The sequence below is a fragment of the Protomyctophum parallelum genome (assembly GCF_964188405.1).
Source record: "Protomyctophum parallelum genome assembly, chromosome: 22".
Classification (NCBI taxonomy): Eukaryota; Metazoa; Chordata; class Actinopteri; order Myctophiformes; family Myctophidae; genus Protomyctophum; species Protomyctophum parallelum.
Window position 1 is genome coordinate 32,359,114 of NC_139714.1, and position 15,000 is coordinate 32,374,113.

A 15,000-nucleotide genomic window follows, 5' to 3' on the forward strand; every position below is an offset into this window, starting at 1 on the left:
TCTCTCTCTCTCTCTCTCTCTGTAAAGTGTAAAGTAAAACTTTACTTTTTTTCTTACCTGAGCTGAGAGTCGGACTCCTGGGACGAGAGAGCATGGAACTACAGAGAGAGAGAGAGAGAGAGAGAGAGAGAGAGAGAGAGAGAGAGAGAGAGAGAGATTGTCATGCAGGCATTGTATTGTCCGATTGTGAATGGACGAGATCATGATCAAAATTGGGGTAAATGTGGACGTGTGTTTTGTCGCCCAAACAATAGATTTAAAACCATAGGTTACCACATATAGGTATACCATAGGTAAATACCAACCAAACCATAGGTTACCACATATAGGTATACCATAGGTAAATACCATAAACCATAGGTTACCACATATAGGTATACCATAGGTAAATACCATAAACCATAGGTTACCACATATAGGTATACCATAGGTAAATACCATAAACCATAGGTTACCACATAGGTATACCATAGGTAAATACCAACCAAACCATAGGTTACCACATAGGTATACCATAGGTAAATACCATAAACCATAGGTTACCACATAGGTATACCATAGGTAAATACCAACCAAACCATAGGTTACCACATAGGTATACCATAGGTAAATAAACCATAGGTTACCACATAGGTATACCATAGGTAAATACCAACCAAACCATAGGTTACCACATAGGTATACCATAGGTAAATACCATAAACCATAGGTTACCACATAGGTATACCATAGGTAAATACCAACCAAACCATAGGTTACCACATAGGTATACCATAGGTAAATAAACCATAGGTTACCACATAGGTATACCATAGGTAAATACCAACCAAACCATAGGTTACCACATAGGTATACCATAGGTAAATAAACCATAGGTTACCACATAGGTATACCATAGGTAAATACCAATCAAACCATAGGTTACCACATAGGTATACCATAGGTAAATACCATATGTTACCACATAGGTATACCATAGGTAAATACCAACCAAACCATAGGTTACCACATAGGTATACCATAGGTAAATACCATAGGTTACCACATAGGTATACCATAGGTAAATAAACCATAGGTTACCACATAGGTATACCATAGGTAAATAAACCATAGGTTACCACATAGGTATACCATAGGTAAATACCATAGGTTACCACATAGGTATACCATAGGTAAATAAACCATAGGTTACCACATAGGTATACCATAGGTAAATAAACCATAGGTTACCACATAGGTATACCATAGGTAAATACCATAGGTTACCACATAGGTATACCATAGGTAAATACCAACCAGGTAGTGTTGAACTAATCTGTAATCAGACCAACAGCTAAGTTGTACCAGATGGAGAGAGCGAAGGATGGCTCTCAAGTGCAGCCGGTCTGGGCCAGCTTAGAATGTTTCAATGAGAGCTGAACTCCCAGCGACAGATAGGTTAGGGGCAGACTATTATAGGCAAAGTTCAGATAGGTTAGGGGCAGACTATTAGGCAAAGTTCAGATAGGTTAGGGGCAGACTATTATAGGCAAAGTTCAGATAGGTTAGGGGCAGACTATTAGGCAAAGTTCAGATAGGTTAGGGGCAGACTATTATAGGCAAAGTTCAGATAGGTTAGGGGCAGACTATTAGGCAAAGTTCAGATAGGTTAGGGGCAGACTATTATAGGCAAAGTTCAGATAGGTTAGGGGCAGACTATTAGGCAAAGTTCAGATAGGTTAGGGGCAGACTATTATAGGCAAAGTTCAGATAGGTTAGGGGCAGACTATTATAGGCAAAGTTCAGATAGGTTAGGGGCAGACTATTAGGCAAAGTTCAGATAGGTTAGGGGCAGACTATTAGGCAAAGTTCAGATAGGTTAGGGGCAGACTATTATAGGCAAAGTTCAGATAGGTTAGGGGCAGACTATTATAGGCAAAGTTCAGATAGGTTAGGGGCAGACTATTAGGCAAAGTTCAGATAGGTTAGGGGCAGACTATTATAGGCAAAGTTCAGATAGTTTAGGGGCAGACTATTAGGCAAAGTTCAGATAGGTTAGGGGCAGACTATTATAGGCAAAGTTCAGATAGGTTAGGGGCAGACTATTAGGCAAAGTTCAGATAGGTTAGGGGCAGACTATTATAGGCAAAGTTCAGATAGGTTAGGGGCAGACTATTAGGCAAAGTTCAGATAGGTTAGGGGCATACTATTATAGGCAAAGTTCAGATAGGTTAGGGGCAGACTATTATAGGCAAAGTTCAGATAGTTTAGGGGCAGACTATTAGGCAAAGTTCAGATAGGTTAGGGGCAGACTATTAGGCAAAGTTCAGATAGGTTAGGGGCAGACTATTAGGCAAAGTTCAGATAGGTTAGGGGCAGACTATTAGGCAAAGTTCAGATAGGTTAGGGGCAGACTATTAGGCAAAGTTCAGATAGGTTAGGGGCAGACTATTATAGGCAAAGTTCAGATAGGTTAGGGGCAGACTATTATAGGCAAAGTTCAGATAGGTTAGGGGCAGACTATTAGGCAAAGTTCAGATAGGTTAGGGGCAGACTATTATAGGCAAAGTTCAGATAGGTTAGGGGCAGACTATTATAGGCAAAGTTCAGATAGGTTAGGGGCAGACTATTAGGCAAAGTTCAGATAGGTTAGGGGCAGACTATTAGGCAAAGTTCAGATAGGTTAGGGGCAGACTATTAGGCAAAGTTCAGATAGGTTAGGGGCAGACTATTATAGGCAAAGTTCAGATAGGTTAGGGGCAGACTATTATAGGCAAAGTTCAGATAGGTTAGGGGCAGACTATTATAGGCAAAGTTCAGATAGGTTAGGGGCAGACTATTAGGCAAAGTTCAGATAGGTTAGGGGCAGACTATTATAGGCAAAGTTCAGATAGGTTAGGGGCAGACTATTAGGCAAAGTTCAGATAGGTTAGGGGCAGACTATTATAGGCAAAGTTCAGATAGGTTAGGGGCATACTATTAGGCAAAGTTCAGATAGGTTAGGGGCAGACTATTATAGGCAAAGTTCAGATAGGTTAGGGGCAGACTATTATAGGCAAAGTTCAGATAGGTTAGGGGCAGACTATTAGGCAAAGTTCAGATAGGTTAGGGGCATACTATTATAGGCAAAGTTCAGATAGGTTAGGGGCAGACTATTATAGGCAAAGTTCAGATAGGTTAGGGGCAGACTATTATAGGCAAAGTTCAGATAGGTTAGGGGCATACTATTAGGCAAAGTTCAGATAGGTTAGGGGCAGACTATTAGGCAAAGTTCAGATAGGTTAGGGGCAGACTATTATAGGCAAAGTTCAGATAGGTTAGGGGCAGACTATTATAGGCAAAGTTCAGATAGGTTAGGGGCAGACTATTAGGCAAAGTTCAGATAGGTTAGGGGCAGACTATTATAGGCAAAGTTCAGATAGTTTAGGGGCAGACTATTATAGGCAAAGTTCAGATAGGTTAGGGGCAGACTATTAGGCAAAGTTCAGATAGGTTAGGGGCAGACTATTAGGCAAAGTTCAGATAGGTTAGGGGCAGACTATTATAGGCAAAGTTCAGATAGGTTAGGGGCATACTATTATAGGCAAAGTTCAGATAGGTTAGGGGCATACTATTAGGCAAAGTTCAGATAGGTTAGGGGCAGACTATTATAGGCAAAGTTCAGATAGGTTAGGGGCAGACTATTATAGGCAAAGTTCAGATAGGTTAGGGGCATACTATTATAGGCAAAGTTCAGATAGGTTAGGGGCAGACTATTAGGCAAAGTTCAGATAGGTTAGGGGCAGACTATTAGGCAAAGTTCAGATAGGTTAGGGGCAGACTATTAGGCAAAGTTCAGATAGGTTAGGGGCAGACTATTATAGGCAAAGTTCAGATAGGTTAGGGGCAGACTATTATAGGCAAAGTTCAGATAGGTTAGGGGCATACTATTAGGCAAAGTTCAGATAGGTTAGGGTCAGACTATTATAGGCAAAGTTCAGATAGGTTAGGGGCATACTATTATAGGCAAAGTTCAGATAGGTTAGGGGCAGACTATTAGGCAAAGTTCAGATAGGTTAGGGGCAGACTATTATAGGCAAAGTTCAGATAGGTTAGGGGCATACTATTAGGCAAAGTTCAGATAGGTTAGGGGCATACTATTATAGGCAAAGTTCAGATAGGTTAGGGCTAGACTATTATAGGCAAAGTTCAGATAGGTTAGGGGCAGACTATTAGGCAAAGTTCAGATAGGTTAGGGGCAGACTATTATAGGCAAAGTTCAGATAGGTTAGGGGCAGACTATTATAGGCAAAGTTCAGATAGGTTAGGGGCAGACTATTAGGCAAAGTTCAGATAGGTTAGGGGCAGACTATTATAGGCAAAGTTCAGATAGTTTAGGGGCAGACTATTATAGGCAAAGTTCAGATAGGTTAGGGGCAGACTATTAGGCAAAGTTCAGATAGGTTAGGGGCAGACTATTAGGCAAAGTTCAGATAGGTTAGGGGCAGACTATTATAGGCAAAGTTCAGATAGGTTAGGGGCATACTATTATAGGCAAAGTTCAGATAGGTTAGGGGCATACTATTAGGCAAAGTTCAGATAGGTTAGGGGCAGACTATTATAGGCAAAGTTCAGATAGGTTAGGGGCAGACTATTATAGGCAAAGTTCAGATAGGTTAGGGGCATACTATTATAGGCAAAGTTCAGATAGGTTAGGGGCAGACTATTAGGCAAAGTTCAGATAGGTTAGGGGCAGACTATTAGGCAAAGTTCAGATAGGTTAGGGGCAGACTATTAGGCAAAGTTCAGATAGGTTAGGGGCAGACTATTATAGGCAAAGTTCAGATAGGTTAGGGGCAGACTATTATAGGCAAAGTTCAGATAGGTTAGGGGCATACTATTAGGCAAAGTTCAGATAGGTTAGGGGCAGACTATTATAGGCAAAGTTCAGATAGGTTAGGGGCATACTATTATAGGCAAAGTTCAGATAGGTTAGGGGCAGACTATTAGGCAAAGTTCAGATAGGTTAGGGGCAGACTATTATAGGCAAAGTTCAGATAGGTTAGGGGCATACTATTAGGCAAAGTTCAGATAGGTTAGGGGCATACTATTATAGGCAAAGTTCAGATAGGTTAGGGGCAGACTATTATAGGCAAAGTTCAGATAGGTTAGGGGCAGACTATTAGGCAAAGTTCAGATAGGTTAGGGGCATACTATTATAGGCAAAGTTCAGATAGGTTAGGGGCAGACTATTAGGCAAAGTTCAGATAGGTTAGGGGCAGACTATTAGGCAAAGTTCAGATAGGTTAGGGGCAGACTATTAGGCAAAGTTCAGATAGGTTAGGGGCAGACTATTATAGGCAAAGTTCAGATAGGTTAGGGGCATACTATTATAGGCAAAGTTCAGATAGGTTAGGGGCAGACTATTAGGCAAAGTTCAGATAGGTTAGGGGCAGACTATTATAGGCAAAGTTCAGATAGGTTAGGGGCAGACTATTATAGGCAAAGTTCAGATAGGTTAGGGGCATACTATTAGGCAAAGTTCAGATAGGCTAGGGGCATACTATTATAGGCAAAGTTCAGATAGGTTAGGGGCAGACTATTATAGGCAAAGTTCAGATAGGTTAGGGGCATACTATTATAGGCAAAGTTCAGATAGGTTAGGGGCAGACTATTAGGCAAAGTTCAGATAGGTTAGGGGCAGACTATTAGGCAAAGTTCAGATAGGTTAGGGGCAGACTATTAGGCAAAGTTCAGATAGGTTAGGGGCAGACTATTAGGCAAAGTTCAGATAGGTTAGGGGCAGACTATTATAGGCAAAGTTCAGATAGGTTAGGGGCAGACTATTATAGGCAAAGTTCAGATAGGTTAGGGGCAGACTATTAGGCAAAGTTCAGATAGGTTAGGGGCAGACTATTATAGGCAAAGTTCAGATAGGTTAGGGGCAGACTATTATAGGCAAAGTTCAGATAGGTTAGGGGCAGACTATTATAGGCAAAGTTCAGATAGGTTAGGGGCAGACTATTAGGCAAAGTTCAGATAGGTTAGGGGCAGACTATTATAGGCAAAGTTCAGATAGGTTAGGGGCAGACTATTAGGCAAAGTTCAGATAGGTTAGGGGCAGACTATTATAGGCAAAGTTCAGATAGGTTAGGGGCAGACTATTATAGGCAAAGTTCAGATAGGTTAGGGGCATACTATTAGGCAAAGTTCAGATAGTTTAGGGGCAGACTATTAGGCAAAGTTCAGATAGGTTAGGGGCAGACTATTATAGGCAAAGTTCAGATAGGTTAGGGGCAGACTATTATAGGCAAAGTTCAGATAGGTTAGGGGCAGACTATTAGGCAAAGTTCAGATAGGTTAGGGGCATACTATTAGGCAAAGTTCAGATAGTTTAGGGGCAGACTATTAGGCAAAGTTCAGATAGGTTAGGGGCAGACTATTATAGGCAAAGTTCAGATAGGTTAGGGGCAGACTATTATAGGCAAAGTTCAGATAGGTTAGGGGCAGACTATTAGGCAAAGTTCAGATAGGTTAGGGGCAGACTATTAGGCAAAGTTCAGATAGGTTAGGGGCAGACTATTAGGCAAAGTTCAGATAGGTTAGGGGCAGACTATTATAGGCAAAGTTCAGATAGGTTAGGGGCAGACTATTAGGCAAAGTTCAGATAGGTTAGGGGCAGACTATTATAGGCAAAGTTCAGATAGGTTAGGGGCAGACTATTATAGGCAAAGTTCAGATAGGTTAGGGGCAGACTATTAGGCAAAGTTCAGATAGGTTAGGGGCAGACTATTATAGGCAAAGTTCAGATAGGTTAGGGGCAGACTATTAGGCAAAGTTCAGATAGGTTAGGGGCAGACTATTAGGCAAAGTTCAGATAGGTTAGGGGCAGACTATTATAGGCAAAGTTCAGATAGGTTAGGGGCAGACTATTATAGGCAAAGTTCAGATAGGTTAGGGGCAGACTATTATAGGCAAAGTTCAGATAGGTTAGGGGCATACTATTATAGGCAAAGTTCAGATAGGTTAGGGGCAGACTATTATAGGCAAAGTTCAGATAGGTTAGGGGCAGACTATTAGGCAAAGTTCAGATAGGTTAGGGGCAGACTATTATAGGCAAAGTTCAGATAGGTTAGGGGCATACTATTATAGGCAAAGTTCAGATAGGTTAGGGGCAGACTATTATAGGCAAAGTTCAGATAGGTTAGGGGCAGACTATTAGGCAAAGTTCAGATAGGTTAGGGGCAGACTATTAGGCAAAGTTCAGATAGGTTAGGGGCAGACTATTAGGCAAAGTTCAGATAGGTTAGGGGCAGACTATTATAGGCAAAGTTCAGATAGGTTAGGGGCAGACTATTATAGGCAAAGTTCAGATAGGTTAGGGGCAGACTATTATAGGCAAAGTTCAGATAGGTTAGGGGCATACTATTATAGGCAAAGTTCAGATAGGTTAGGGGCAGACTATTATAGGCAAAGTTCAGATAGGTTAGGGCAGACTATTAGGCAAAGTTCAGATAGGTTAGGGGCAGACTATTAGGCAAAGTTCAGATAGGTTAGGGGCAGACTATTATAGGCAAAGTTCAGATAGGTTAGGGGCAGACTATTATAGGCAAAGTTCAGATAGGTTAGGGGCATACTATTATAGGCAAAGTTCAGATAGGTTAGGGGCAGACTATTATAGGCAAAGTTCAGATAGGTTAGGGGCAGACTATTAGGCAAAGTTCAGATAGGTTAGGGGCAGACTATTAGGCAAAGTTCAGATAGGTTAGGGGCAGACTATTAGGCAAAGTTCAGATAGGTTAGGGGCAGACTATTATAGGCAAAGTTCAGATAGGTTAGGGGCAGACTATTAGGCAAAGTTCAGATAGGTTAGGGGCAGACTATTATAGGCAAAGTTCAGATAGGTTAGGGGCAGACTATTATAGGCAAAGTTCAGATAGGTTAGGGGCATACTATTATAGGCAAAGTTCAGATAGGTTAGGGGCAGACTATTAGGCAAAGTTCAGATAGGTTAGGGGCAGACTATTATAGGCAAAGTTCAGATAGGTTAGGGGCATACTATTATAGGCAAAGTTCAGATAGGTTAGGGGCAGACTATTAGGCAAAGTTCAGATAGGTTAGGGGCAGACTATTAGGCAAAGTTCAGATAGGTTAGGGGCATACTATTATAGGCAAAGTTCAGATAGGTTAGGGGCAGACTATTATAGGCAAAGTTCAGATAGTTTAGGGGCAGACTATTAGGCAAAGTTCAGATAGGTTAGGGGCAGACTATTATAGGCAAAGTTCAGATAGGTTAGGGGCAGACTATTAGGCAAAGTTCAGATAGGTTAGGGGCAGACTATTAGGCAAAGTTCAGATAGGTTAGGGGCAGACTATTATAGGCAAAGTTCAGATAGGTTAGGGGCAGACTATTAGGCAAAGTTCAGATAGGTTAGGGGCAGACTATTATAGGCAAAGTTCAGATAGGTTAGGGGCAGACTATTAGGCAAAGTTCAGATAGTTTAGGGGCAGACTATTATAGGCAAAGTTCAGATAGGTTAGGGGCAGACTATTATAGGCAAAGTTCAGATAGGTTAGGGGCAGACTATTATAGGCAAAGTTCAGATAGGTTAGGGGCATACTATTATAGGCAAAGTTCAGATAGGTTAGGGGCAGACTATTAGGCAAAGTTCAGATAGGTTAGGGGCAGACTATTATAGGCAAAGTTCAGATAGGTTAGGGGCATACTATTATAGGCAAAGTTCAGATAGGTTAGGGGCAGACTATTAGGCAAAGTTCAGATAGGTTAGGGGCAGACTATTAGGCAAAGTTCAGATAGGTTAGGGGCATACTATTATAGGCAAAGTTCAGATAGGTTAGGGGCAGACTATTATAGGCAAAGTTCAGATAGGTTAGGGGCAGACTATTAGGCAAAGTTCAGATAGGTTAGGGGCAGACTATTATAGGCAAAGTTCAGATAGGTTAGGGGCAGACTATTAGGCAAAGTTCAGATAGGTTAGGGGCAGACTATTAGGCAAAGTTCAGATAGGTTAGGGGCAGACTATTATAGGCAAAGTTCAGATAGGTTAGGGGCAGACTATTAGGCAAAGTTCAGATAGGTTAGGGGCAGACTATTATAGGCAAAGTTCAGATAGGTTAGGGGCAGACTATTAGGCAAAGTTCAGATAGGTTAGGGGCAGACTATTATAGGCAAAGTTCAGATAGGTTAGGGGCAGACTATTAGGCAAAGTTCAGATAGGTTAGGGGCAGACTATTATAGGCAAAGTTCAGATAGGTTAGGGGCAGACTATTATAGGCAAAGTTCAGATAGGTTAGGGGCAGACTATTAGGCAAAGTTCAGATAGGTTAGGGGCAGACTATTATAGGCAAAGTTCAGATAGGTTAGGGGCAGACTATTATAGGCAAAGTTCAGATAGGTTAGGGGCAGACTATTATAGGCAAAGTTCAGATAGGTTAGGGGCAGACTATTAGGCAAAGTTCAGATAGGTTAGGGGCAGACTATTATAGGCAAAGTTCAGATAGGTTAGGGGCAGACTATTAGGCAAAGTTCAGATAGGTTAGGGGCAGACTATTATAGGCAAAGTTCAGATAGGTTAGGGGCAGACTATTATAGGCAAAGTTCAGATAGGTTAGGGGCAGACTATTAGGCAAAGTTCAGATAGGTTAGGGGCAGACTATTATAGGCAAAGTTCAGATAGGTTAGGGGCAGACTATTAGGCAAAGTTCAGATAGGTTAGGGGCAGACTATTAGGCAAAGTTCAGATAGGTTAGGGGCAGACTATTAGGCAAAGTTCAGATAGGTTAGGGGCAGACTATTATAGGCAAAGTTCAGATAGGTTAGGGGCAGACTATTATAGGCAAAGTTCAGATAGGTTAGGGGCAGACTATTATAGGCAAAGTTCAGATAGGTTAGGGGCAGACTATTATAGGCAAAGTTCAGATAGGTTAGGGGCAGACTATTATAGGCAAAGTTCAGATAGGTTAGGGGCAGACTATTAGGCAAAGTTCAGATAGGTTAGGGGCAGACTATTATGCAAAGTTCAGATAGGTTAGGGGCATACTATTATAGGCAAAGTTCAGATAGGTTAGGGGCAGACTATTAGGCAAAGTTCAGATAGGTTAGGGGCAGACTATTATAGGCAAAGTTCAGATAGGTTAGGGGCAGACTATTATAGGCAAAGTTCAGATAGGTTAGGGGCAGACTATTATAGGCAAAGTTCAGATAGGTTAGGGGCAGACTATTAGGCAAAGTTCAGATAGGTTAGGGGCAGACTATTAGGCAAAGTTCAGATAGGTTAGGGGCAGACTATTATAGGCAAAGTTCAGATAGGTTAGGGGCAGACTATTATAGGCAAAGTTCAGATAGGTTAGGGGCAGACTATTATAGGCAAAGTTCAGATAGGTTAGGGGCAGACTATTATAGGCAAAGTTCAGATAGGTTAGGGGCAGACTATTATAGGCAAAGTTCAGATAGGTTAGGGGCAGACTATTATAGGCAAAGTTCAGATAGGTTAGGGGCAGACTATTAGGCAAAGTTCAGATAGGTTAGGGGCAGACTATTAGGCAAAGTTCAGATAGGTTAGGGGCAGACTATTAGGCAAAGTTCAGATAGGTTAGGGGCAGACTATTATAGGCAAAGTTCAGATAGGTTAGGGGCAGACTATTAGGCAAAGTTCAGATAGGTTAGGGGCAGACTATTATAGGCAAAGTTCAGATAGGTTAGGGGCAGACTATTATAGGCAAAGTTCAGATAGGTTAGGGGCAGACTATTATAGGCAAAGTTCAGATAGGTTAGGGGCAGACTATTATAGGCAAAGTTCAGATAGGTTAGGGGCATACTATTAGGCAAAGTTCAGATAGGTTAGGGGCAGACTATTATAGGCAAAGTTCAGATAGGTTAGGGGCAGACTATTAGGCAAAGTTCAGATAGGTTAGGGGCAGACTATTAGGCAAAGTTCAGATAGGTTAGGGGCAGACTATTAGGCAAAGTTCAGATAGGTTAGGGGCAGACTATTATAGGCAAAGTTCAGATAGGTTAGGGGCAGACTATTATAGGCAAAGTTCAGATAGGTTAGGGGCAGACTATTATAGGCAAAGTTCAGATAGGTTAGGGGCAGACTATTAGGCAAAGTTCAGATAGGTTAGGGGCAGACTATTAGGCAAAGTTCAAGAGTACTGTATCCATCCTGTGTCGGGTGTCCTATTTCTTTTTCTTTTTTTTCCCTTTTTTTTTTCTTTTTTTTTCCCTACACACACCGTCCAATCATGAAGCACCAATCACAACGCAGATAGGCTGTCCTTAAAGTGAGTCTAATCGGCCTATCAGTGAAGAGCAAGCAGGAGACATTAACCAATCAATAGCATAACGTCCTCTATTCCACACACGCACACGCACACGCACACACACACACACACACACACACACACACACACACACACACACACACACACACAATAACAAGATCCTTATTTAGTCTCTCTCCAAATAAGGCAATTTCTATGTAAATCGGCAATAAAGCAGAACTTCTTTACAGATGCATCATGGGAGCCTGTTATCGACACGCGAGGCCTAAAAACCCTTTAGTTGTCCCAATCGAAGAACGACTGACATTTTTATAATCTGATCTCAGGTCAGAATGGGTTAATCAGACCAGTGTGTGTCCCGTGGAAACCTCGTATGAATCTGATCTCAGGTCAGAATGGGTTAAAAACCCTTTAGTTGTCCCTGTCTGTTATCTGCTTAAACCCTTTAGTTGTCCCTGTCTGTTATCTGCTTAAACCCTTTAGTTGTCCCTGTCTGTTATCTGCTTAAACCCTTTAGTTGTCCCTGTCTGTTATCTGCTTAAAAACCCTTTAGTTGTCCCTGTCTGTTATCTGCTTAAACCCTTTAGTTGTCCCTGTCTGTTATCTGTTTAAACCCTTTAGTTGTCCCTGTCTGTTATCTGCTTAAACCCTTTAGTTGTCCCTGTCTGTTATCTGCTTAAACCCTTTAGTTGTCCCTGTCTGTTATCTGCTTAAACCCTTTAGTTGTCCCTGTCTGTTATCTGCTTAAACCCTTTAGTTGTCCCTGTCTGTTATCTGCTTAAACCCTTTAGTTGTCCCTGTCTGTTATCTGCTTAAACCCTTTAGTTGTCCCTGTCTGTTATCTGTTAAAAACCCTTTAGTTGTCCCTGTCTGTTATCTTCTTAAACCCTTTAGTTGTCCCTGTCTGTTATCTGCTTAAACGCTTTAGTTGTCCCTGTCTGTTATCTGCTTAAACCCTTTAGTTGTCCCTGTCTGTTATCTGCTTAAACCCTTTAGTTGTCCCTGTCTGTTATCTGCTTAAACCCTTTAGTTGTCCCTGTCTGTTATCTGCTTAAAAACCCTTTAGTTGTCCCTGTCTGTTATCTGCTTAAACCCTTTAGTTGTCCCTGTCTGTTATCTGCTTAAACCCTTTAGTTGTCCCTGTCTGTTATCTGCTTAAAAACCCTTTAGTTGTCCCTGTCTGTTATCTGCTTAAACCCTTTAGTTGTCCCTGTCTGTTATCTGCTTAAACCCTTTAGTTGTCCCTGTCTGTTATCTGCTTAAACCCTTTAGTTGTCCCTGTCTGTTATCTGCTTAAACCCTTTAGTTGTCCCTGTCTGTTATCTGCTTAAACCCTTTAGTTGTCCCTGTCTGTTATCTTCTTAAACCCTTTAGTTGTCCCTGTCTGTTATCTTCTTAAACCCTTTAGTTGTCCCTGTCTGTTATCTGCTTAAACCCTTTAGTTGTCCCTGTCTGTTATCTGCTTAAACCCTTTAGTTGTCCCTGTCTGTTATCTGCTTAAACCCTTTAGTTGTCCCTGTCTGTTATCTGCTTAAACCCTTTAGTTGTCCCTGTCTGTTATCTGCTTAAACCCTTTAGTTGTCCCTGTCTGTTATCTGCTTAAACCCTTTAGTTGTCCCTGTCTGTTATCTGCTTAAACCCTTTAGTTGTCCCTGTCTGTTATCTTCTTAAACCCTTTAGTTGTCCCTGTCTGTTATCTTCTTAAACCCTTTAGTTGTCCCTGTCTGTTATCTGCTTAAACCCTTTAGTTGTCCCTGTCTGTTATCTGCTTAAACCCTTTAGTTGTCCCTGTCTGTTATCTGCTTAAACCCTTTAGTTGTCCCTGTCTGTTATCTGCTTAAACCCTTTAGTTGTCCCTGTCTGTTATCTGCTTAAACCCTTTAGTTGTCCCTGTCTGTTATCTGCTTAAACCCTTTAGTTGTCCCTGTCTGTTATCTGCTTAAACCCTTTAGTTGTCCCTGTCTGTTATCTGCTTAAACCCTTTAGTTGTCCCTGTCTGTTATCTGTAACCCTTTAGTTGTCCCTGTCTGTTATCTGCTTAAACCCTTTAGTTGTCCCTGTCTGTTATCTGCTTAAACCCTTTAGTTGTCCCTGTCTGTTATCTGCTAAAACCCTTTAGTTGTCCCTGTCTGTTATCTGTAACCCTTTAGTTGTCCCTGTCTGTTATCTGCTTAAACCCTTTAGTTGTCCCTGTCTGTTATCTGTAACCCTTTAGTTGTCCCTGTCTGTTATCTGCTTAAACCCTTTAGTTGTCCCTGTCTGTTATCTGCTTAAACCCTTTAGTTGTCCCTGTCTGTTATCTGCTAAAACCCTTTAGTTGTCCCTGTCTGTTATCTGCTTAAAAACCCTTTAGTTGTCCCTGTCTGTTATCTGCTTAAACCCTTTAGTTGTCCCTGTCTGTTATCTGCTTAAACCCTTTAGTTGTCCCTGTCTGTTATCTGCTTAAACCCTTTAGTTGTCCCTGTCTGTTATCTGTTAAAAACCCTTTAGTTGTCCATGTCTGTTATCTGCTTAAACCCTTTAGTTGTCCCTGTCTGTTATCTGCTTAAAAATCCTTTAGTTGTCCATGTCTGTTATCTGCTTAAACCCTTTAGTTGTCCCTGTCTGTAATCTGCATCTTAAACCCTTTAGTTGTCCCTGTCTGTTATCTGCTTAAACCCTTTAGTTGTCCCTGTCTGTTATCTGCTAAAACCCTTTAGTTGTCCCTGTCTGTTATCTGCTTAAAAACCCTTTAGTTGTCCCTGTCTGTTATCTGCTTAAACCCTTTAGTTGTCCCTGTCTGTTATCTGCTTAAACCCTTTAGTTGTCCCTGTCTGTTATCTGCTTAAACCCTTTAGTTGTCCCTGTCTGTAATCTGCATCTTAAACCCTTTAGTTGTCCCTGTCTGTTATCTGCTTAAACCCTTTAGTTGTCCCTGTCTGTTATCTGCTTAAACCCTTTAGTTGTCCCTGTCTGTTATCTGCTTAAACCCTTTAGTTGTCCCTGTCTGTTATCTGCTTAAACCCTTTAGTTGTCCCTGTCTGTTATCTGCTTAAACCCTTTAGTTGTCCCTGTCTGTTATCTGCTTAAACCCTTTAGTTGTCCCTGTCTGTTATCTGTAACCCTTTAGTTGTCCCTGTCTGTTATCTGCTTAAACCCTTTAGTTGTCCCTGTCTGTTATCTGCTTAAACCCTTTAGTTGTCCCTGTCTGTTATCTGCTTAAAAACCCTTTAGTTGTCCCTGTCTGTTATCTGCTTAAAAACCCTTTAGTTGTCCCTGTCTGTTATCTGCTTAAAAACCCTTTAGTTGTCCCTGTCTGTTATCTGTTTAAACCCTTTAGTTGTCCCTGTCTGTTATCTGCTTAAAAACCCTTTAGTTGTCCCTGTCTGTTATCTGCTTAAAAACCCTTTAGTTGTCCCTGTCTGTTATCTGTTAAAAACCCTTTAGTTGTCCCTGTCTGTTATCTGCTTAAACGCTTTAGTTGTCCCTGTCTGTTATCTGCTTAAACCCTTTAGTTGTCCCTGTCTGTTATCTGCTTAAACCCTTTAGTTGTCCCTGTCTGTTATCTGCTTAAACCCTTTAGTTGTCCCTGTCTGTTATCTGCTTAAAACCCTTTAGTTGTCCCTGTCTGTTATCTGCTTAAAAACCCTTTAGTTGTCCCTGTCTGTTATCTGCTTAAACCCTTTAGTTGTCCCTGTCTGTTATCTGCTTAAACCCTTTAGTTGTCCCTGTCTGTTATCTGCTTAAACCCTTTAGTTG